The 24866-nt window shown below is 32.0% G+C and overlaps 1 protein-coding gene across 6 annotated transcripts in view; it reads right to left on the bottom strand.

Moving 5' to 3' along the window:
• The window catches only part of LOC145296030 (uncharacterized), a 67661-nt gene extending 43159 nt beyond the window's left edge, over nucleotides 1-24502 (bottom strand). For 2 of the 6 annotated variants that reach the window (XM_080142077.1, XM_080142090.1), the window contains exon 1: nucleotides 12834-13139. The gene's annotated coding sequence lies outside the window, so the exon portion shown is untranslated. Of the gene's footprint in view, nucleotides 1-12833; nucleotides 13140-20307; nucleotides 20326-24252 lie in introns of those variants that run through there. The other 4 variants (XM_080142085.1, XM_080142100.1, XM_080142119.1 and 1 more) reach the window with 4 other exon arrangements.
• Nucleotides 24503-24866: the final 364 nt, after the last annotated feature.

Here is a 24866-nt window from a genome sequence, read left to right as displayed (position 1 = left end):
CACTATCAATTAATGGAAGAGTCAATCAGTTATGTGTATACAGTGTGATAATGTATAGAAGTGAAATTTGACCAGTGAGCATTGAGATGCTATTAGAATGATACAATATTGAGATGATATTAGAATGATACAATGAAAGGTGTATTGTGAGTTTTTAAGGACAGGCTTAGATCTGATAACTTCAGAGGAAGATTAAATCTGGAAAGTACAGGAAGAAGTGTATATCGAGCAGGAGAATTTGTTGGTTTAGTCACATTAAATGAATGGATAAAAATAGATACGGAGCAGTTGGTTTGTTTTACGGCATATCAACCATTTATGGATTATTTATGCTAAATTGTCAAATGGAATCCTGTCGGATAGGTAAGATAATTATTTTATACGTTTAGAAAGCATTACTCTTATAAAAAAAAAAAAAAAAAAAAAAAAAAAGGATTCTTGTTAGCATTCAAACATTCTCAGTTCCGACTCGTTCAGTCAGGTTCTCCCGAACTCGACTCGCGTCATCTTGACTTCCGGCCTTGTGTAGCCTCATTGATATGCAAATTACATAAAACTACATTTCTTCCTGATCCTTAAAGATCACCTCATAAACTTAAAACCCTGCTAGTCTCTTTACTAGCTCATGCTAAACGGCTAAGCACACAGCTAGCCCTCTCTTAAAAGTGACGACTTCTTTATACAACACAACCGAATCGCAATTTCAGTTTTTCATTTAAAAGAGGACTTTTTTCAGAAAAACAAATTGCATTTTAAAAATTCTCCATTTCAAAGTGACAACTTTTTCTAGCAAATTTAACCAAATCCCCCTTTTAACTTCGTTTAAAAGTGACTTTTTTTTTCAGCAAATGCAACTGAATTTCATTTTAAATTTCTCATTTAAAAACGACTTTTTGCATACAAGTCGACTGAATAGTATTGTAAGTTCTTTAAATAGCGACTTTTTTTTTTCAAAAACAAAAAAATCTGAATCAATTGTACTTTCATGAAAATAACTTATATAAAAGCGACTTTTTCTTCTTTTCAGCAAATACAACAGAATTTCATTTTAAATTCCTCATTTAAAAACGACGACTTTTTAATACATACAAGTCGATCGAACTGCATTTTAAGTTCTTTAAAAAAAAAAAAAAAAAAAAAAAAAAAAAATCCAGCTCAAATTGTACCTTTATAAAATAACTACTGGTTAAGTGTTTAACTAAATATGCACATATTTTAAATTATCCATAGCATGACGATTTTTCATGTTGACTTTCAAATGCGCCTCCAGCATTTAACCGAATCGTATTCCAAGTTCATTTCATGACATTTAAAAATGAAAATTGAACGCCATTGCATCTTCACATCTTAAGTTTTCCCTTTTATCAACACTTTAAAATTAAGTTTGATGTGAATCATTTTAATCTTTTCATTTTTCAATGCTTTCAAAATTTGATGCATATCATTTAATATTCCCATTCTCTCGACACTTTCAATTTTTACAGTTTGACGCGACTCATTTAATGTTTCCCTTCCCCCAGGCTTTCAAATCTCAACATGACTTATTTAATCTTTCGCTTTTCGATGCGATTCATTTAATATTTCCTTTGACAATGCTTTCAAGTTTCATCTCGTTTGTAGTGACTTTATTTTTCAGGCCGAAATAGCTCATATATATATAATATATATATATACATACATACTAGCATTTCAGCCCGGCATTACCTGGGTGTTTGAATGTGTGTTGAGCAAAAAAAAGTTGTAGTAGAAAGGCAGGCTCGAACCTGTACCGCGAAGGATGAAAAGAATGGTGAAAAAAACTTGTCTTTGTCGTTACAATCACCGCCAAACCAGAAGTGACGTAGGTTTTAATTAAGGCTAGACAATAAAAAGGAGAGGATGATTTTAAAAAATATTGGCGAAAAAAAGCCCCCCACCCCGTAGAAAAGTGCCCAGTTGAAGGTGAAGATATTAATGCTTTTAGGCAATTTTTCGATATTTGTCGTCTGAAAGGTCGAACTTCAAAACGGTATTGATCTTGTAAAAATCCGTCACCTCTGTCGAAAGTTTAGGCACTCATGCAAACATATATTTATATATTGGTAACTAAAATTTTTGACCCAAACAAATTAAAAAGCTTGCCCTATCTCTGAATACCCTTTATGTAAAATTTCAAATATTTAGACCAGAAAGTGTCTGAGTAATTTGGTAGAAACTGCAGGTCAATTTCTTTTTTTAACTTTGACCCCTAAATATTTATCTTTTGGGACTCAAATCAAGTTATTAAGTTAGATCCATGTCCAAGGAACCTATATCTAAAATTTAGTGTTTAGACCCCAAATTGTCAGAGGAGTTTGGTAGAGTTCTCAAAGGTCAAATCATTGAACTTTGACCCCTTAATAGCCAAATTTCTGACCAAAACCGAATTATACAGATGTTCCCAAATCTCAGTACCCTATATATCAAATTTCGAGTCTGTAGACTTAAAATTGACAGAGTTATTGCGTAGGGAAATGTACACACACACAGACACGTTAACTTTTACAGATATACTAGCAGTTCCGCCCGGCTTTGCTCGGGCCCTATGTACTGTTCATAAAGTTATGTGCATATGTATATATTAAAAAGTGTGAATATGTAAAGTAATGCCTTTCTGTATAATAGCCTTCCTTAACTACCATAGAGAAAAGACAAATAGATATTTTCACTTTTATAGATATATAGACAGAAAGATTGGATGCAATATATAGTAATGATTTAAAAAGTATTAAAAAGACTCATTTGCCACCACCGAGAATAAAAACCAAAACGTTAAACTCATGATTTATTTTGCCTCTGTCATCAATGACTGGGCGATGAAAACATGCTTACTGCAAGGCTAAAAATTAAAACATGAACCAATAGCTACTACGTTATGCATTCGTAATGCCGGCGTTCGACCTTCACCTGCCAAATTTCATTTTTTTAATTTTTTTATTTTCACACTTTGCACCGATTTTTCCGGGCTAAAACCCAAATATAAAGTTTTGCTTGAATTTAAACATCTTATATATGAAGTTTCATGTCTGTAGACCAAAAACTCTAGGAGTTTGGTAGGCAAAATTTGTTAAACAAAAATATATACGTATACATAAATATATATATGGAAACAATTTTGTGTTTACTATAAACTTTTTACGCAAATATTATGCAAGTATAAATCATATAGAATATCTGCATGAATATAATTACACGTAATAGTTAACTAAAGATGATTAGCAACTAAGAGGGAATTAAAGTGAATGTTTAAAAGAATATGCAAATTAGCTAGATCTGTTGCTAGTGAATGCAATTCAACAACCCATGTATAAGAAAATTGTATTTTCTTTTTAAATACATAGAAAAGAGGGTTTTTAATATGAATATCAATACACCCAAAAGAAAAACGAATTTATAGGAGTATATATAAATAAAAGAAAATTAAAAAAAAATAGTAAAAAAAGGATTCTTGTCAGCATTCAAACATTCTCAGTTCCGACCTGTTCAGTACCGGTTCTCACAAACTTGACTCGCGTCATCTCGACTTCCTGCCTTATATTACTTCATTCCTGTGTGTAGCCTCATTGATATGCAAATTACATCAAACTACACTCTTAGAGGGAAGAGTAAGAGCATTACTCTTAGAAAATGTTACTCTTCAGACGGTGGTGTTCCAATACCATGCGCCATTGCCGTCTATTTAGGAGGAAAATAAAAAAAGGAAATAAACTTTTTATTTTTAGAAAAAAATAGATTGAATAACACGGTTGGGGATGAACTTACAGATACTAAGACGTGACCATATTGTGACACTCAACCTCCCTTCTAGCCGAAGTAAGAGTTGGAATGAATTATTGCACCAGGCCATGAACTGTTCAACCACCAGGATCCTATCCTAAGACAACACAGACCATTAACCACAGCCTACAGGTGATCTTGTTTTAATTTTACTTTTTAACCCTCTGGATGAGGTTGCAGTCAGAGAATCCACAGCTTCCACCGACAGAGTGGACAAAACAGTTGAGATAGTGGTATCCCAAAAGAAAACATAAGAAATAACGATGGATTTGAGAGGCAAGAGATAGTACTTTTTCATGCATATACACTTATAAATACATTACAAATATATTTTTATTAGTATTTGCCTCAACAGTGCTCAATATGAGAGTAGAACACAGGAGTATCATACTATATTTATAGCAAGCTATATAGAAACATTTGTTTCATTCCCAAAAGAAATCAGAGGATATACATACACCCACACAGCATTTGTGGAAAAGTGTAATCTTTCATATCATTCAATTTCTGAATCATTTGAATAAACTGCTGGTGAGTTTTACAGCTGAAGAGCATGGATGACTGAAAAGCATTGGAATATTCAAAGAAAGCAATTTGCATCATGAGAATTGACACTAGATTAAAACATTTGAAAATCTTAGTGGCAACTTGGTGCTCCTTGAAGGTCATGAGATATACGCTAGAAAATTGTGATAGATGTGGAAACAGTGGCTAGAAACTCATTGAGCATTTACAAAAAAAAAGTTACAAGAATCAGGCAAGTCATTGTGAATCTTGAGCTTCAGTTTCTTGAAACTATCCGATGTATTTTAAGATGCACTGTGTAATCCACAAGCAGCATCCAATAGCAACAAATCAAAGTGGACGACTTCCTAAATCAATGAGTATTGTTAATTTTCTTAAGAACGTTTTGCATTTATCAAAAGTATTGTTACACACAAAAGTTAGATTGCTGTCAATAGGAACTGAAATGTTTCTATTTACAGTTACTGCATTTTCTGAAGACAAATGTTTACAGTTACTGCATTTTCTGAAGACAAATGTTTACAGTTACTGCATTTTCTGAAGACAAATGTTTACAGTTACTGCATTTTCTGAAGACAAATGTTTACAGTTACTGCATTTTCTGAAGACAAATGTTTACAGTTACTGCATTTTCTGAAGACAAATGTTTACAGTTACTGCATTTTCTGAAGACAAATGTTTACAGTTACTGCATTTTCTGAAGACAAATGTTTACAGTTACTGCATTTTCTGAAGACAAATGTTTACAGTTACTGCATTTTCTGAAGACAAATGTTTACAGTTACTGCATTTTCTGAAGACAAATGTTTACAGTTACTGCATTTTCTGAAGACAAATGTTTACAGTTACTGCATTTTCTGAAGACAAATGTTTACAGTTACTGCATTTTCTGAAGACAAATGTTTACAGTTACTGCATTTTCTGAAGACAAATGTTTACAGTTACTGCATTTTCTGAAGACAAATGTTTACAGTTACTGCATTTTCTGAAGACAAATGTTTACAGTTACTGCATTTTCTGAAGACAAATGTTTACAGTTACTGCATTTTCTGAAGACAAATGTTTACAGTTACTGCATTTTCTGAAGACAAATGTTTACAGTTACTGCATTTTCTGAAGACAAATGTTTACAGTTACTGCATTTTCTGAAGACAAATGTTTACAGTTACTGCATTTTCTGAAGACAAATGTTTACAGTTACTGCATTTTCTGAAGACAAATGTTTACAGTTACTGCATTTTCTGAAGACAAATGTTTACAGTTACTGCATTTTCTGAAGACAAATGTTTACAGTTACTGCATTTTCTGAAGACAAATGTTTACAGTTACTGCATTTTCTGAAGACAAATGTTTACAGTTACTGCATTTTCTGAAGACAAATGTTTACAGTTACTGCATTTTCTGAAGACAAATGTTTACAGTTACTGCATTTTCTGAAGACAAATGTTTACAGTTACTGCATTTTCTGAAGACAAATATGGGGTCTGATCTTTCAAACATAATGGAAGACATTGCTTATTTGTGATATATTCACAGAATTTAACAGAAATTTACAGTTGCAAATAAATGATGCCAATGTTATTAAAACCAAATCTACTTTCTCCACCTTATAAGTTATTCAACCAGTCTTGAACTACCAGTTTTCAAGCCTCTCTAAATTGGATAAAGAGAAGAGCATATTAGATGATGGCCTTTTGCTCACCTGAAAGAGTTGTAAAGAAGTATGTCAAATATTTCAGAATGTAAAAAAGTTATGAAACAAATTATTGCCTTTTCAACATCATATTTGGTAAAATGAGGTTTCAGTGCAGTTACACTGTGCTTTATTTCCAAGCCAAGAAACATTTACTGAATGTAATCTATGATCAGTGAATTTTAACTTGATGTTATAAAAAAACTTTGTTCAATATGAAGTATCACGTAATATTTCAATTTAATATCATTCAAAGCTTTTTAAAAATAATTATTTTTTAGAATTCTGTTTTTTGTTGTAATTCAAATAATTATATTACCGAGAAAAAAAAAAACTTTTGTTTAACATAATGATTTTATGTTCAATTTTATTTACAACTTAAAGGTAAGTGAAATAAATAACAGGGTTATATATATATATATATATATATATATATATATATAACCATTTAATTATTTGATCTTTTCAGCTTAAAAAAAAAAACGTTGAAATTTTTATCGACCTACATTTATTTTGCTTAGTTTTCGTAACATGAAATATTGAGGGGGGAGGGAAGAACAGCTGAAAAAAAAAAAAAAAGAAAGAAATTTCCTTTAGTATATTTAACAAAACCCACTTATTAGGTAAGGTTATTTAATAATGAATAAATATCGAAAATTTCCGGAAGATATGACTGATTTTTGCTAGATTTTTAAAACATAGGTATGTCTACAGTTCCAAATATGTCACTACATAGGAATGTTGTTTTAAAGTGTCGATAATGTAAACACGATTTTTGTCTCGCATTTTCATTATTTTTGTATGTTGTAAAAAAAGGTTTTGAAAATATTAGCAGTTTGTTTGAAGCTTCTTTTAAATAATAAAAAAGTTAGGATGATAATATTAAATTAAATTACAGTTACATTGTGTTACATATGGGGAGGGGGGTTAAAACTGTGGCGTGCGTGTTGGAGGTACCTATCGATAGTTCATTTTGCACATACTTAGGAATCTATTTGGAAGCAGAGAGGATTTTCTTTTTTTACATAGGCATAACCACTTATCAAGGCCCAGAGACCACTCGAGGATAAGGGTTAAGAGTAGTCAATTAAACAATATAGTAATCGTTAGTAATAGAAATTCGGTAAAGTTGTTAATTTAAGTGGAACGGCTCATCAAGAACTTGTTTACGTTGGACTTGAAGACAACCATATTGTAGTCAGAAAGCAGGAAAATGGAAGACAATTCCACAGGCATGCAGTTCTAAGAAAGAAGCTTTGTTCATGGAATCTACATTTAGGTTTAGGCACAGATAAAGAGTAGGGGGGAATTATTGATAGTGTTTTCAGCTAGACGAGTGTTTCTTGTGAAAGTTTGGCGAAGGGGGACCATAGATTGAAACTCAGTCAAGCACTTTCCATGAAAATAACGATAAAGCAGAGACAAACTCGCAACATCTCTTCTGTGAGATAGAGGTTGCAGCGAAGAGAAAAGGACATCTCCTACGAGGTTACGAAGTCTATTTTAAACTCTATCAAGGCAGGACAAGTCCTTTCTAGCAGCTCCTGCCCAGATGTGGCAACAGTATTCCATCCTTGGACATACCTGGCTCTTATATAGATAGAGAATTGCATCAGCAGTGAGATATCTACTGGATCGATGGAAGGATCCTACCATTTTTCCAGCAGCCTTGGCAACAGATTTGATGTATGTGTTCCATTTAAGATCAGGAGTAAAGGTCAAGCCCAGAAGCTTGTCAAAATTTGAGGCCCCCCACCAAGACGAGATCCATTCATTTCAATTGATGTCAGATGGGGATCAGAACATTGATGTAAAGATGCAGCTTGAAAAAGTTTAAAAACTCTGTTTTAGAGAATAATTTCTTTTTGGTGCTAATGCACTTACTGATCTGCGCTATTTTTTTAAATCATATTTCCAAGTTTAATTAAAGTTTTATGATACGTTTTTTTTTATTCAATTGTAAGGTTAAAGTACAAAATAGGTACAAAACACCCTCCCCATGTTAAGAATGGCTTTTTAAATAATAACATTATTTCAGCACGGATCAATAAGTGCATGAGTACACTCTTTTTTTGTGGTTGTGTCAATCTAATTTTGCAGACGTTAGTTTTTTTTTTTTTTTTATCACCATCCTCCCACATAGAAGTATTGTGAAATGGTTTACCTATATGGTGCTGATCAGGCTCACTGTGGTTTAACTTTAGTGATCTAACGAAAACTAGTGTACCAATGTAATAATTTTGTAATTCTAATCAATGTTCTTATTTAAGTAATTAAAAAATATTTATATTTCGCATCCTAACTTTAAAATTAATTGTAAATTTATTTTCTCTTTCTATTCGATTTTTTTTTTTTTAATAGTCAGTGAAATTAATATTTTCTTTTACACAGGCACCATCGGGCAAAGCTGCATAACACACATAGGACTAAATATAAGATTCATCTCGAAGATATATATATATACAAAAATAAATACATATTAAATACACTAAATCATATTTTTTAAAAATACAATCGAAAATAAGGGTAATCCGGCATATTACTCGAGGCAAGATTGGCAAAATATTCTCGAACCCTATATCACATAAAAGGAACCAACTTTCCCTAATCACCGTTACAGCTACCTACAGGAATTTCTTTGGCGTCGAAGAATTAAACGCAATTTCTTCGGCAATTATTATGTACTGGATTCGTCATTATTATGCAGTTTATATTTAATTTTGATATTTATTTACTAATTTTGGTCAATGTCAAGTTTCTTTCCAACCCCCCCCCCCCAAAAAAAAAAAACTTTAAAATGACGACTTTTATAGGTTTTCGGTGGTGCTGAAAACGAATATCACATTTAAATTTGGGACAGATAAGTAGTTTTATGATACGAAGAAATTACTTTTTCAAAAAGTGGGTTATTACTTTCCTATATAAACTTAACGTAAAATGAGCATCCACTTCCTGGTCACCTAGTAATTTCTTCATATCATAAAATAAACTTAACTGATATTCGTTTTCAGCACCCCCGAAAATCGGTGCTGCTTTTTTACTAAAATATTCGTTCATTTTTCCATCTCATAATTTAGGACGCTAGCTGCTAGTAAGTTTACAAAAACATACTTTTGTTTTTCGTTCTTTTTTCATTATAGAACTTGTATAGTTGTTAACACGTGCTTCTGCAGTTTAATATTTCACAAAAAATCTGTTTACATTCGGGAGCAGTGGAGGTCGCCACAACACCACCCGCCCCCGAATGTAAACAGAATTTTTGTGAAATATTAAACGATTCTTCTATTAGGTTAATGTCGCCACGTTACTTACGGAAAAGCGGTTAATTAAACTACGGAAGCACCTGTTAAAAACTATACAAGTTCTATAATTGAATACCCACTTAAAAAAAAAGTATAGTTTGTAAACCGCTCGTGTAAGCTTACTGACAGCTTTATTAGTGTCCTAAATTATGAGAAAATGAACGAATCTCTTAGTAAAAAAAAAAAAACAAAAAAAAGACAGCGCCGGTTTTCGGTGGTGACTGGTGCTGAAAACGAATATCAGTTAAATTTGTTTTATGATATGAAGAAATTACTAGGTGGTTAAAAAGTGGATGCTCATTTTACGTTAAATTTATATAGGAAAGTGATCCCCGTTTTGAAAAAGTAATTTCTTCATATCATGAAAACTACTTATCTGCCCCAAATTTAATGTGATATTCGTTTTCAGCACCACCGAAAACCCATAAGGTCGTCATTTTAAATTATTTGGGGGAGTTGGAAAGAAACTTGACATTACCCTAATTTTTTTCCATAATTTTGAAACTAAGAAATCCATATTTTTAAACTTTTTTTTATATGTATTTGTGAACAAAACAATTCATAAAATATTTTGTTTTAAAAGTATCATTCTTTAAATAAATAATTACATTATTAAATAAGCGATTATATTGTTTTAAACATAACGATGATTCGGGAAATTTGGTTCCTTTTATGTGATATAGGGTTTGAGGGTATTTTACCAATCTGGCCTCGAGGAATATGCAGGATTGCCAAAATACCTGGAATATTGAATCTTTATAAAAAAAAAGAAGAAAATTTAAAGTCAATACGCATGCGCAATTTATAGTAAATCACCTCTTCGATAATTTAAGCTAAGTGAGGGGTGCGGCTGGAAAGTACCGTTTTTCATGGGTTTAGACGCACAAAGCAATCATAACGGTTGATTTTTGTTTATAAACTTTAATTTGAGCTAGAAATGACTTTCTTTCCGCCAATTTAAAGGCTTCAAAATCGCCTTCAAATGTCAAAAACACACGCAGAAAACACATATGTCGGCCATCTTTTCCCTATGATTTAAGGCCGGCGTCTATTTACTTCGTGAACTTTCGACATTCGGAAATAATTTTAAAACCTTTAAATTTTCAGAAACCAAATCATTTTTGGTTCGAATTAAAGTTTTCAGATAAAGGCCAAGTATTATGGTTCATTTGTGCTCCTAAACCGAATGGAAACACATTTTCGACAGCGTCACCCCATCATCGGCCCATCATTAATTCAGCCTTAGATTTTATTCTTTTTTATTAAAAAGCTGTAAAATTAGTGAATAAAAATTCATAAGTTCTTAAATTCAAACATTAATAAATCTATGTTCAAAAGTCGCGCGAAAAGATTTTTTTTTTAATATTGGATAAAAGTTGGTTTGGAATTAGCTTAAAATTTCTTTTTATGTAACTTCATAAGTTTTAACAACTTTTTTTTAACAATTTTAAGTTAATTTAATAATGTGTACGTTAAAAGGTACAGTGATTTCATAGCCGGTATGACATTTTGCAAAATTCCAACTTAAATTTTTTTTTTTAAATTTTATACTTAAGTAATCATTACCAAATAAAGTTTTGTTGTTACAAATATATATATTTAAAAATAAAGTTAAAAAAAAATGCACATGTTGTAAATATTAATAGCTGTTAATTAGGTAAGATCCAAGAAAAAAAAAAAGTAATGTATATATACATCATAATTATCAGGAAAATAACCCCGACGAATACTTTTCCTTTTTCCCTTTCTTGATATTTATCAAGAAACGGAAAAAGGAGAAATATTATTCTCTCTTTCTAAAAAAAAAAAAATAAAATTGAAAAAAGGTACTTGTTCCTGTAAGAATACATGAATTTATAACTTTCTAAAAAAAGTTTTGTATTGAATTATTCAATTGTTGAATAATCTCATATTTTACACGCATTTTGATTAAATCAGTTTTTAATTATATTTTTAGTACTGAAATAAAATTGTATTTTGCTTTTTTTTTTTTTTAAAGATCTATAAACGAGAATTTTTATTTATTTTTTTCCTAGCAGCCATTTTTGTAATTCCTAAAATTATCGATTAGTTATTTTAACTTCGTTTAGCTTTGTAATTCGCTTAATTCCGTAAACTGTATTTTTGTGTAAAACACTTGAAATTCTTTTCTTTTTTGCCAAAAAGTTTTTTGTATAAACATATTTTTTAATGTAACAAAGAAAAAAAAAACCTCGAATGGCCGCCAGCGATTAAAACATCGAATCAAAGTTACATTTTGAAGATCTTTAAAAAGAAATTAAATTTTTATTTAAGGCCAAAAATATAACAAAAACCGATAACAATCAATTTTATCGATAATTTGGGCGAAAACCAAAGCAAAATAAGGTAATTTTACGATAGTCTCTTTTGTACAATTGAATCAAACACACACGTACAGGAAGTTTTTTTTTTTAAATTAACAATGTTTTTTCTCAATTTCCTTAGGTTTTTAATATCATGATCAAAAGTATAAACACTTAGAAGGAAAAAGATCGTCTGCTAGGAAGAAAAAAAATAAGGATAATCAAAATATACACAACATATAACAAATATATACACAATACAAAAATTTGAATATATGCGTGTGCGTGTGTGTGTATATATAGATATATATATATACATATACACACACATACATACGCACACACACACACACATATATATATATATATATATATATATATACGTCAGTGGTTCTGGTTCAACATCTCATTATTGTAAAAACCGGACACACGTACCTACACACTAACAGAATCAATGTATCCAAAATAGAGGGATCGGCTTACGAATAGCAAAGCATTGAAAACTGATCCCTCACTTATCTGCCAGACGAGATCTAACACTTTTTTTTTTCCATTATTATTTTTTGGATAATAAATGGTCATACATACAAAACAAAAGTGCTTGATTAAATAATGCACATGCTTTGACAAACACAAAACGTGGTCTTCAAAATCAACACTTGTTTGGTAGACGTGCTGAAATAATATTTAGAAAGCCATTCTTAATATGGGGCGTTTTGTAACTATTCTCTACTTTCACTTGACAATTTAATATAAAAGATATCGTAAAACTTAAATTTAACTTTAAAATACTATTTAAAAAAAATAGCGCGGTAACAAGAGTGCATAAGCACCTAATGTTTTTAGAGAGCCTTATCGATATAGATTTTAAAATAGATCAGATGTTCATAGTTGTTTCAACAGTGCTCAATACAGTAGACTTGTGAAATATCAACACACACACGCCCGCGAATAATACTGAAAAATTAGTATCCATACTAACTTACAGGTAGTTTTGTTATGCAGAGTTGTAGCTGTGAGTGTTACAGAAAACAAAGACAAGTATAGATTTTCGAAATATGAGAAATCTCACTGGATAAGATTATGTAAGCTTATTTTATAAGGTTTATATTAAAAAGTAAAGTATTTAAAATATAATATAAAAACTCATTCAACTAATAAAAAGCAGGAACGAGCCGGTTCCTAGTATCTCACCTTTGGGTATTTCTGTGTTTCTCTACTTGAAATTATGGAACTCACGGTGTTGGTCAGAAATAAACAAACACATTTCTATGTGTAAATAATTCTTTCATACAGGGGTATATACAGTTTTATATTTATATATGTACATCTTATAAATGAATTAACAAAAAAAGGGGAGGAACTAACACACATGACAGGGGAGGTGGTCGACGTAGACAGTAGTGAGAGAAAATATTGATGTCTGTGTGTCGCAAAAAGGCAGACAGACAAACCTCCACCTCCTCTTCTTTTTCCTCCTAAACTAAAAAAGGGGGGAAACAATCATATCAAAAAGTCGATACAACAACGACAGCCGCAGATGGACCCCAACTACAAACCTCCACAGTAATTGTTTACTAACTTAAAAAAAATATAATAAATTTAGACGCTTAATTTATATATATATTTAATTTATTTATAAAGGTACCAGTCATTGTGAAACCTATTTTATTGAAGTTAGTGAGGGGGGGGGTAGTATTATTTTTCCAATTTTGTCCGTTATCGGCTTCCGTATTTTATTTTTCCCTCCTTGTTTGCTACTGCTACCATCTATTTATTTAAAAATAAAAAAAAAAAAACCCGATTACGTTATTTTACTTAAGTTAGATTATCCTAGAAAAAAATACATTAAAAAATAACATCAAGATTAAAATTAAATTAATTAATTTTTTTTTTTTTTTTTTTTTGCCAATAGACAGTAAAAAAATTAATAACAAACAAGATTTACTTCCTAATCTGGTTAACAAGTTGTTGGTGCTTAGTTTTTAGTTAATATTTTAAACACTAACAGAATTTTATGATAAAAAACTGCCAATTTATTTTCTTTAAATATAACGCAACTTTATAAAAATATTTTAAAATTAAAAACAAGTTGAGACGTTGCGAATTTTATTTTTAATTATAAAAAATAGGACTTTGTTTAAAGACAAATTTTAGATCGTATCAAATAAAATTGACGTTTCTATTATTTAATAAAGTTTAATTTAATGAAAAAAATTTAGTTTTTGAACAAAAAGCGATTATGATTGTCTGGTCACGTGACAATGGTTGATAGTGATAGTGACGTATTTTAAATAGATTTTCCTTTTTAACATGTAATCGCCTCTTTTTATAAAAATGAAAAAATAAAATTTAAATTATCTCCCTCCTCCAAAAACAAAACATTGAGTATAAGCTGAAAAAAAATTTCCTCGATTTAAAAAACAAAATCGAAGAGGGGGGATATATATATATAAATAAATAAATAAAAAGTTTAAGTTACTTAACACTTAACTTCGTAGCACAGTAAATATATGGTGACCTGTATGGGCTATAATAAATGAAAGCGTTCAAAAAGTCCAGCCAAAAGCATTGATTTTTATTCCAAATTATAAATCGATATTTTTAGTGAGGAGTGGATGGGGGACAAAAATAAAATAAATGACTGATATGTTTGATATCTGGACTCAATCTTGTAAATAAAAAAAATAACTTGTGTTCAGCTACCCCCTCCCACAAATATGAGATTCTACTTTTTTAGGCGATTACAAAAAGAAAAAAATGATTGAGAATAAGTTTCGCATGTAATTAATATAAAATGATGTACTTGTAGATAAGTTTATCATTAGCGTACTAAGATTACTAAGTTTTCTATGGGAGATAAATCCTATGCTAGGGGAGGGGGCCTTCTATGTTTTATTTTACTTCAGTCGAAGTTCTCAGAAATCAAGGAGCCTACTACCTGGGGCTAACACTTGAACTCTATATGAGATACATAGATATTCGAATATTCTATTAAAGTTCTTTAGGCGATTACATGTGGTTTTAAGACTTTTCCAGTCGGACTTAGAGTTAGTGGTAAAAAATGGTAGTTAACAGTTCTAAAAAAATTGGAATAACCTGGAAATGAAAATAAATACGAAACTTAGCCCACTCTTTTTTTTTTTTACTAAATACTACCCACTCACACCCCCCCCCCCAATAACTGAATTTGGGCAAAAATAAAAATTTCCAGTCTAAAAGGATTTCGCCTTTACTAACTGAAAGCAAAAGCAACCAAATTATAGTAGCAGGACTACACTTTAACGTTAATTTTATTCTGAAAAGTTAAAATGAAAAAAAAAACTGAAGAAAAAATTGTAAAACCAGCAATACTCAAAGCAGATGTCAAACAAACATCAGATTTTATTGTTTAAATATGTAAAGCAGGTGAATTTTTTTTAATTTCAAATGGTTGCTATAAAAAAAAAGTTGAATTTTAGGGGTATTTGAGTTTGTTTTGAACAAATATATAGAGACGCATTGGTAAACTGCTATCCAGCCCTGCTCGCATGCATCGCACACAAGGACACAATGCACAACATCCTCAGTTTGAGACATATAAGGTTATAGTCACTTACTTCTAGCAGTTGCATGTTTCAGCTCATAGGTGCCGATATCGACTACCTCTCTCTTTTTCACATCTGAGATGCCAAGCAGAATGGACGTGTTAAACATACTCTCCTTCTGACTTTCTTGTAAAACGTGTTTTGTACCAGTTGCCCATAATAAATTCACACGGTTTGTAATTTACGCAAGTTAGTGAACTTTGTTTCTTTATTTGTTGTTCATCTTTAAATGTTACTTTTTCAACGTGATGCATAGAATTTGATGACACCCACCACAAATGGTGACCCGGCGACGTGATATTAACTTGCAACTGCTGTGAACATACGCTACAATCCAGCAACAAGTGGCGTCTCCCACATGTTTGAGCAGTTTTTTCCCTCTCCGTTCCAAATGTACGTCCATCTGTCTGTCATATGATTTCTTACCACATGTACGCCGTCGAATTAATACCCCAATATTTTTCTAAAATACATATATTTTAGAAAAAGAAAAACTCAACGTGAAACTCCTTTTTAATTACTTTGTCATGGAAGAGAGAACAGCAACCCCGTGATACAAAAGAAACTTCATTCATTTCAAAATGCCTGCATACAATGTGCAAAAGCTGCATACATGGTTTTTCCAAACAGAAGCTATTTTCGTTACGTGAAAAATCTCTTCCCCATTCCAGAAGTATTGCTCCATTGTAGAAGCATTGCTCACAGATAGAAGTTGCTGAGGAGATTGAGGATATTTTGGCAGTCCCACCCAGCAAGGATCTGTATGAAATCTTGAAAAAAGCTATTTTGGAGTGCATCGGTACTTCAGAAACCCGGCTCAAGCAGCTTTAGAATTAGCTATCTTTGGGAGATTGTGATAGATGCGAGGTCTTCTAGGACATCGCATGATGGATGACTACTTGCTCTTACAATTGTAGTTGGACAAATTGCTACAACAGTTGTCCCGAATGCTGTCCATGTTTGTCGGAGACAAAGACCCCATTCAACTGACTAAAATAGCAGAGCACATTGCTGATAACTATCATCGTGCCTTTGTGGTACCCACTGTTGTGACCGCAACTGCTCCTTTAGTTTCTCCACTCAGTTACAACTTGGAACTGGTAGGAATCGCTGCCCTCACTAAGGCAATAGAAGCTCTTCTGGCAGACAAACCTTCACATTCCAACCAAAGATGCAACTTTCAAGGCAGATATCCATCACAGCAATGGAGATCAACCTCGAGATCTGCCTGGTGTTACTATCACTGGAGATTCACGGAAAAGGCACAAAAATGCAAACAGCCATATTCGTATAAAAAACCAAACCATTTAAATGGGTAAACTAGGGAGGTTGCACAATGAATTCCACCTCATTTCTCTGTCACTTACTTTACATATCTGATACATTCTCTCATCGGAAATTTCTCATGGATACTGGTACAGCTCCAAGTGTGATTCCGCCCACATGTTATGATAATACAGCAGCCAACTTCTCACTGCAGGCCGCGAACGGCAACTCCATCTGTATGTTTGGTACCTCATCACTCATGCTTGACCTTGGCCTTTCAACGATTTTCTGGGATTTTTATCATCGGCGACGTGAAGACACCTATACTTGGCGCAAATTTACTTTCGCATTTCAACCTCACCATTGACATGTAGAACCGGCATTTATCCAAGATGAGGACATCTCTTTCCATTCAATGCGGTATGCTTTTCTGTGATACACCAAGCATCTATGCAGCGTTTCCATTAAATAGTTTTCATTAACTTGTTGAAACAGTTTCTTGAAATCACCCAGCCATATCAAGCATCATATATGCCACCATATCACAACTTTTGTACATGTCAAACCTCATATTTATGCCTGTATGAACTGGCTCTCACCCGCTTAAAATTTCAATACATGATAGACCTCGGGATAATACAGCCCATGGTCATCTCTACTTAACATGGTTCCCAAGAAAGCGGAAGAAGACTGGGGACCTTGGGGAGACTACTGCGCTCTTAATGCAGTCACTGTGCTCGACAGATATTCAATTTCATATTTGCGTAACTTTTTTTTCTTTGTTTTTTTTTGTTCAACTTTCACCCCAAACAAGGCACAGTGCCACTTTGAAGTAGGGGACTAAAATCGGGGACATAAGTTGCAGGGACATTATGAAGGGAAATGAGCAGCAAGATGTCTGTTCACATTGCACTTGAACTTCTACATGTCAGTAGAGTTGGGAAAGCAGAATCCTAGAAGTGAGTTCCAAAGTCTAGCAGTTCTGGGGAAGAAACTATTGGAGTAGAAGGCTTTCTTACACCTAGGGATCTCTGTGTAGGATTGGGATTTAGCTGCTTGTTGCATTTGATGGAGGTATTTACATCGAGGGGGTACCAGTGCTTGTAGTTCATCAGAGCATTCACCATTAAAATACTTGTAGTACAGACAGAGGGATGCAACATTTGGTTGATGGGGCAGAGGCTGAAGCTTAGATGACAGTTCAGGACCTATCCAGGAGGGAAAGACTAGTAGTAGGTATAACAGACGAAAATTTTAAATTAATGCTAGTTGTATTTTGATTACAGATTTTGAATCTACATGAATTTTGGAATCTAACACTTTTTATTTCATCCAAAATATCTCAAACCGTTGAATTTTAACAGATTTTTGTTTAATTTTGTTACATGTGCTGAACTTTGTCATTTTTCGGCCATTTTGAATCGTAACAGAATGCCATATTTGGAGTGCTATATATGATTAAATAATGAAATATAGCAGTTGAAAATCTTATTTAATCTTTATTTAATGTGCATCAGAATAATTGAGGATGCAAATGCTGATGGTATAACTTCATACTTCTTCAATAATCCCTACCTACGACATGCAAGTCATCTTGAACAAATCTGACCGGATAATATGAAAATGGCCCAAAGCCCATATTTTGAACCCCCATAAAACCAATAACCATAGTCGTATCAGCTGATATTTCAAATATCACATTAAGACTATACCACGAGGAAGCCTATTTTTTTTTGACGTAATAGAATGAATACTTTGTCAACTATGACACTTTAGGTTTTGAAAAAAGTGCATTTTCATCATTTGTCAAAATGTGATAAAAACTCCCAAATCCCACTAAATGTGATCCATAGCAAAATAGCCTATTCGAATACAAACATAAAAGTTCATATTTAGCTATTTTTGGGGGTGCTCTTTCTATTCATCACATTTAAAAAAGGCTAAACTTGGAAAGTATACATATAAAACGGGTATGATCCTTGTAGATCATTACAGAAAATGCCACAGAGATAAATGTTGCATACTGAGAGTAGTAGAATAAAAAGACGCTTGTGAAAAACATAACAAGACGGTGTTGAAATATCTCAGAACATGTTTATCTATATAATTATAAAACTCAAACGACCTTGTAATGATGTATGTAACCCACTTTCCGGTTTACAACATCCGGTTGCGCATGCGTGTATGACCTGCGCACTGAAATATTAACGTTGTTATTTCAAAATTATTATTTAACATGGGAAGAGTGGGGTTTTAAATAATTTAAACATAATACAAAAATGAACGATGTAAAAAAAAAAAAAAAAAAAAAAAAAACACCCGGACAGTATTAACAATTGTTTATTTGGATAATTTAAACGTGAAAAAAACCCCAAAAGAACAAGGACGCTGAAATATTAACGTTATTATTTCGAAATTATTATTTAACATGGGAAGAGTGGGGTTTAAAATAACTTAAACGCAATACAGAAATGAACGATGTAAAAAAAAAAAAAATATATATCAAAATTTGAATTTAACTATAAGTATTATGGTATCTGTTCAGTGCAATAAGTATGGCCAACCACTTATAATTCAGTAACTGTAATTTTTTTTTTTTCAAAAATAATCAATTATAATAAACAGAACGACTCATAGAAATCTATCTATATTCTTTTTTCATTTTAATATACTTTCATAGAAATGTTTCTGTTATGTCAAAAAAAAAGTATTTTCTTTATGTCACAAGTGTCACACTCATACATGAATTCCATAGCTAATACAACATACGGACCCGACGAGTCATGGGTAGTCTAGTTAATTAGATAGATAATCTTTTATGCATTTCGCCAAGTTTAAGCAGCATCTTCAGAAAGACTATCTGTGAAAAGTGAAGAAGCATCCAGTCAGTTCCAAGTCTTCATAGTGAGTCAGTGTGTGGATTTATTTATAATTTAGTTGAAAATTAGGGTTAGAAAAGAGAGGGACAAAATCATTATTAGGAAAACAAAGTCCATAGAGTCCTTATAGATGTTATAAAAATAATACTAATTTATTCATTTTGAGGTTTGGCGAAAAAAACTAAAAGTGAGCCTAAGCACATTCTTTGTAAAGATCCTCTAGGTAATCTAATTCTGGCACTATCCAAGTTTTCTGCATTCGGTTAAACTCCCTATCAGTACAGAACATTATGCTGCTAATAATGTTATAAATCTCTTCGACTGTATTCAGGTTCTAGCCTAAATAATATTAAAAAAATAGTGTAAGCGGTGTATTTTTCAAGATATTTTACTTCAACTTGAAACTTGAGTAAAAATGCCCCATTATTGTGTAAATATTTTCATTACAAAATAATTTTTGAAAAATAATAAAACAAAAAAGTTTGGAAAAGTGGAATATCCGTAGTAGGTGGAGAAAATGTTAGTATAGTTATTCATAACAGAAATACTGTTTTCGAAAAGAGACAAAATTGAGTTAATCAATGACCATAAATAAACAGTACAGTAACACGTGAATTCGCCATGATGGCGGCTTTCTTCCATAACTGACTCGTGACAAAAATCTTCATTTAACAAAATATACCTGGCAAATATGACATATAATCTTACATAAAATTAATATTAATGTCTTATCGTTATATTAAATTAATTTCAGATGAATACTGCGCCGAGAAAATACTTTTTTAGGCAACATTTCAACATAAACAATGACGGCATTCGGTGAATAAAACTATTCACGAACGATCGAATATCTTTTTCGAATGACCAATTTAAAACATTCAAAACATTTAAAATATACATATATCTTATACAGAATGTGTTAAAATAAAGCCTGACCTATTTCTTGATATATTTCCTCCATAGACGTCATGCTCATGGAATATTAGTTGGCTGTGCTGGGATAAAAAAAATTCAGTTATCAATGGTTGACGCGTCGATTTTAAATGCATGTGGTTGCTATAATTAAAATCATTTTCATCGTAAACGCGTCGTAGTTTTGAATTATGTTTCATTTTAGTTTTATAGATTAATGAATGACCTTTATATATATATATATATATATATATATATGTGTGTGTGTTTCATTACTTTATTTTTATTAGATTTGTTTGAATTATTCAATCAAACTTTTCATTTGTATTTTTCATAAACTTTAAATCAATATTTTCGGATAAAACAATACAAAAATAAAAAAGAAAATGTCAGTTTTCAAACTAACACATTGGTTCTCGTATAAAATACATGCAACCATGTGAAAATGAAGAAATTTAATAAGGAGTAAAAACGGTTTCCGAAATTTCGTTAACAAAATGGCTTGAAGTAACTAAACTGGCCTGTTATTTAAACTGTAAATGTTACTCGCGCATTATGATACACGTAAAAATAAATGGCACAGACTTAAAGTACATAGAATAAGCTTTTATTTGATATGCATTTTATTTTAGTTAAGATTATAAAAAATAATAATAGAGTGATTTAAAAACAACTTTTTTCGCGTTTTGCAAGGATTTTCAGCGGATACCAGGCTGCTGTTGACATACTTACTAGTAGCAGATGCACCAGCCCAAATGTGACAACAGTACTCCATACATGGGCAAATGGTGGCCTTATAGAGATACAGGATACTTTCAGGCATAAGTAGCTTTCTAGCATGGTAGAGAAAACCCACCTTCTTTGAAGCGGCCTTACCAATGCTCTCAATGTCTCTGTTCCAACTCATGTTCCCTGTGAATGTTAGACCGAGGAGTTTAAAAGAAGTGCTTTTAGGTAATGTGTTTTTTGGCCATTGCTATTAGTAGTAAAGAAAGTTTCTTGTAATTATTGAAGGAAACAAGCTTAGTCTTGGCAGCATTGAATGTGACCATCCATTTATGTCCCCATTCCACTTCAGATTGGAGGTCTTTCTCTAGCATTTCTGCCATTTCCTTAGATAAGTATTCATTTGTTTTCTCTTCGTGCCTATTATAAAGTGTGGTGTCGTCAGCAAATGTACCCATCTCAGAGACAATTTTATCAGGGAGGCCATTTATGAATATTAGAAATAATAAAGGTTCAAGGATAGACCCCTGAGGTACTCCTCCATTTATATCATATTGTTTAGATGTACGACCATCAAGGACAACTTGTATTTTTCTCTTACTTGAGAAGGATTTAATTACGTTATGTATTCTTTCAGTGATACAATATGATCTGATTTTCCTAAGACCATTGTGCCATACCCTGTCAAAAGCCTTAGAGATATCTAGGGCTACTACTCTACCCTCCCCTGCTTTGTCCAGTCAATGGTATATATGTTCAGAGATTACAGTTAGGATATCTGCTGTGGAACGGCCTTGCCTAAATCCATATTGTTGGTCAGTCAGAAGTTTAGCAATTGTAAGGTGATGTACTAGAGCTTGATCAATTATGGTCTCAAATATTTTGGCAATAAGTGGGAGGAGGCTAATGGAGTGATAATTAATGGGTCAGTTCTTTCAACAGAATTTTTGAAAACTGGTACCATAGAAGCAGTTTTCCAGCAGTCAGGAAAGCAAGATTCATTAAGGCATGTTATCTGGTTCTAGCATTTTTTTCACAGATCGATTTGGTCTGTGCCTACAACCAAAATGCCTGCCGCTGAAGAAGATATTCCTAAAACAGTAACCTATCTCCTTTTGGACTATATGAATTCATGCGCCTACCTTCTAGATTGCGTAATGCAGCCCACACTTTCCAAAGGTTTATCGATGAAGTACTTCACGGATTACCCTTCATTTTTGTGTACATTAACGATATACTGATTGCAAGTTCCTCCCAGGAAGAACATTTGGTTCATGTGACCGAGGTTTTCCAGTGCTTACAATCCTTCGGATTAAAAATCAATGTGGCAAAGTGTAAATTCAACGTTCATTCTCTTGACTTCCTTAGACACCGAATCAATAAATCTGGATTCACGCCCTTACTGTTGAAAATGCAAGCAACCCAAATATTTTAATACAATTGCTGAGTTTAATGAAAAGGAAGTAGACTTAGGGTTAACTAACACTAATCCTAATTCTTTTTCATTCATTCATGTGTACGACTTTCACACAAATCAGTGTTACTGATATTCATTGTTTCGTTTTATATATACCGCTCCCCTCCCTATGTGGTGGTACCAAATTAGTTAAAGGGAAAATTATTCCCAACTCGCATTTAGGTAAAAATGCACTTTCGTAAATAATTGAATTCATTTAAAACATATCGCTAAAACCAAAACAAACAACATCTATATATATATATATAACGATAAAAAATTATACATTGATAGCGTTTTAAAAAACAGGTTATCTTCATTTTTCTTCACCCTTTGATGACAAAAGCTTTTCATACAGAGCTATAGCTACAAAATGAAGCAAGTTTTTTTTTTTCAAATTGTTTTTTTTTTTTAAGCAAACGAATAAAAAATTAAGTTATCATTTTTTTTTGTTCCTCTAAAAAATACAATTGGAAGAAAAAAATGAAAAAGACTCTTTTCATTTTGCAGCCAAAAGCTTCGTCAACAAAGCGTGAAGAAACTTGAAGATAACCCCAAAAAATGTTTTCAGAGAATCATTAAATACTGAAATGATGCTCGGGTTGTTTTGTTTTGTTTCGTCTGCAGTAGAAAAACAAACTGCGCATGCGCATTGTTTCGTTTCGTTATGTATCATCTTAATTAAAAAAACAAATTGGCGACCATTGAAAACCATTAGAGAATACATTATTGGATAATAAAAGTTTTAATAACATAAAAAAACTACTTGTCGGCGACAATTTTGAATGTGATATTCGTTCAAGACAGACCCAAATATCTCTAAAAATCAACTTTGGAAAGGAGATTGTTTAGTTGGTATACATCGGCAATTTGACGGGTGGGGGCGGAGACTGAGGGTGTTCCTAATTACTTGCCTCCCCACGAGGGAAGAGTTGGACACAAGGCCAGTTTTTAATGTGAGGAAAATTCAAAATGGGGCATCCTAGATAGGAACAAAAATAAATAATTTATCGATCTACAACGTGATCAAATTAACAAGATCTTGGTTCAATACAACAGTAGTGACGATGTCGAAGATGCCGTTTTTCTTGGGGAGAAAACGCCATTTTTCTTATATATATATATATATATATATATATATATATATATAAATTCTAGTCATAAATTACTTTTGAGAAAATCACTTTCGAATTTCGGATGATCACACAGAAATCAAAGAGTATGTGTATTGAGGTCTCTTCACTTCATAGCCTTTCAAAGTGAGTTTGGGGCCTTTAAATTGGCGAAGAAAGACTAATTTCTGACTAAAAACAAGATTTGTAGACATAACTAATTTTTACGGTCAATATGTGATCATAAAACCAAAGGCAAGCAGTATTCTTCAATTGAGACACTATTGTAGAAAAAAAAACTTTTTTTTTATATAGCTGTTTTTCGTAAAAATTGTAATAAAAATATATAGCTATCTTTAAAATAAATTAAATTAAATAATATCTAATATCGATGTAAAAATAATATGTACAAGTACATCGATATTTATAAACTTAAAGAAAAACAACCGTCTAAAAATGTCTATATATGTCATGGCTGACTTTCTTATATAGCTTACTCCTCACAAGACGAAAACGGAAAAAAATAAAAAAGCTATATAAAGATTCGATCTCATAAATCGCAATCCAAACCTTTTTTTGTAAGGGTGGGGACATATAAAACGAAGAACTTCTAATCAAAATATCACCCAAAATAATTCACATCTGAAAAGAATGAGTTTGATTTTATATACTTACCTAAGGGTAAGAGATAGAGCTTTAAATTTATACGTACACATGTGTATACGAGGTTTCGTATATCTTTTTCATATAGAGACGGTGCTGTGAAACTGGAGAAAAATTAACAAACGAGAGTTGCAATAGAAATAACTAGTTCAGGATTCTATAAGAAAAAAGGGGGGGGGGTCTTCTTTTTTTTTTTTTAAGGGGGGGGGGTGAACCCTGTGACCTTTTTCCTTGGTGTCGGAAACAGTTCCGTAGAAAAGCTTAGCTATGTTTAATTCATTTGGGAACAAGTTTTTTGGGGTTTTTTTATTTTTATATATTTAAGAATTATTATTTTTCTTTCATTTGTGAAGAATATGTTGTTTAAAAAAATATTAAAAATAAACAAAAAAAAAAAGCGGTGTTTGAAATAAAATTATTTTCTTTTAAAAAGGTTTTGAAAAATCTAACACCGGCTATAAAGTCAGTGTCCATTTTTATATGAACGTATAATAGCGAACTGAACCTTTTGTTTAACTCTAGAACTATTTTTTTTTTCGGGGGGGGGGGTCATAAAAACTAAAAATCTATTGCCGATTTATTTTAGAATATTGATTAAGGAGAAATTTTTCAAATCGTTTTATAAA

Source organism: Euprymna scolopes, chromosome 2, assembly GCF_053919585.1.
Source record: "Euprymna scolopes isolate OS-2025 chromosome 2, ASM5391958v1, whole genome shotgun sequence".
NCBI lineage: Eukaryota > Metazoa > Mollusca > Cephalopoda > Sepiida > Sepiolidae > Euprymna > Euprymna scolopes.
This window is presented reverse-complemented; position numbering and strand designations above follow the sequence as displayed.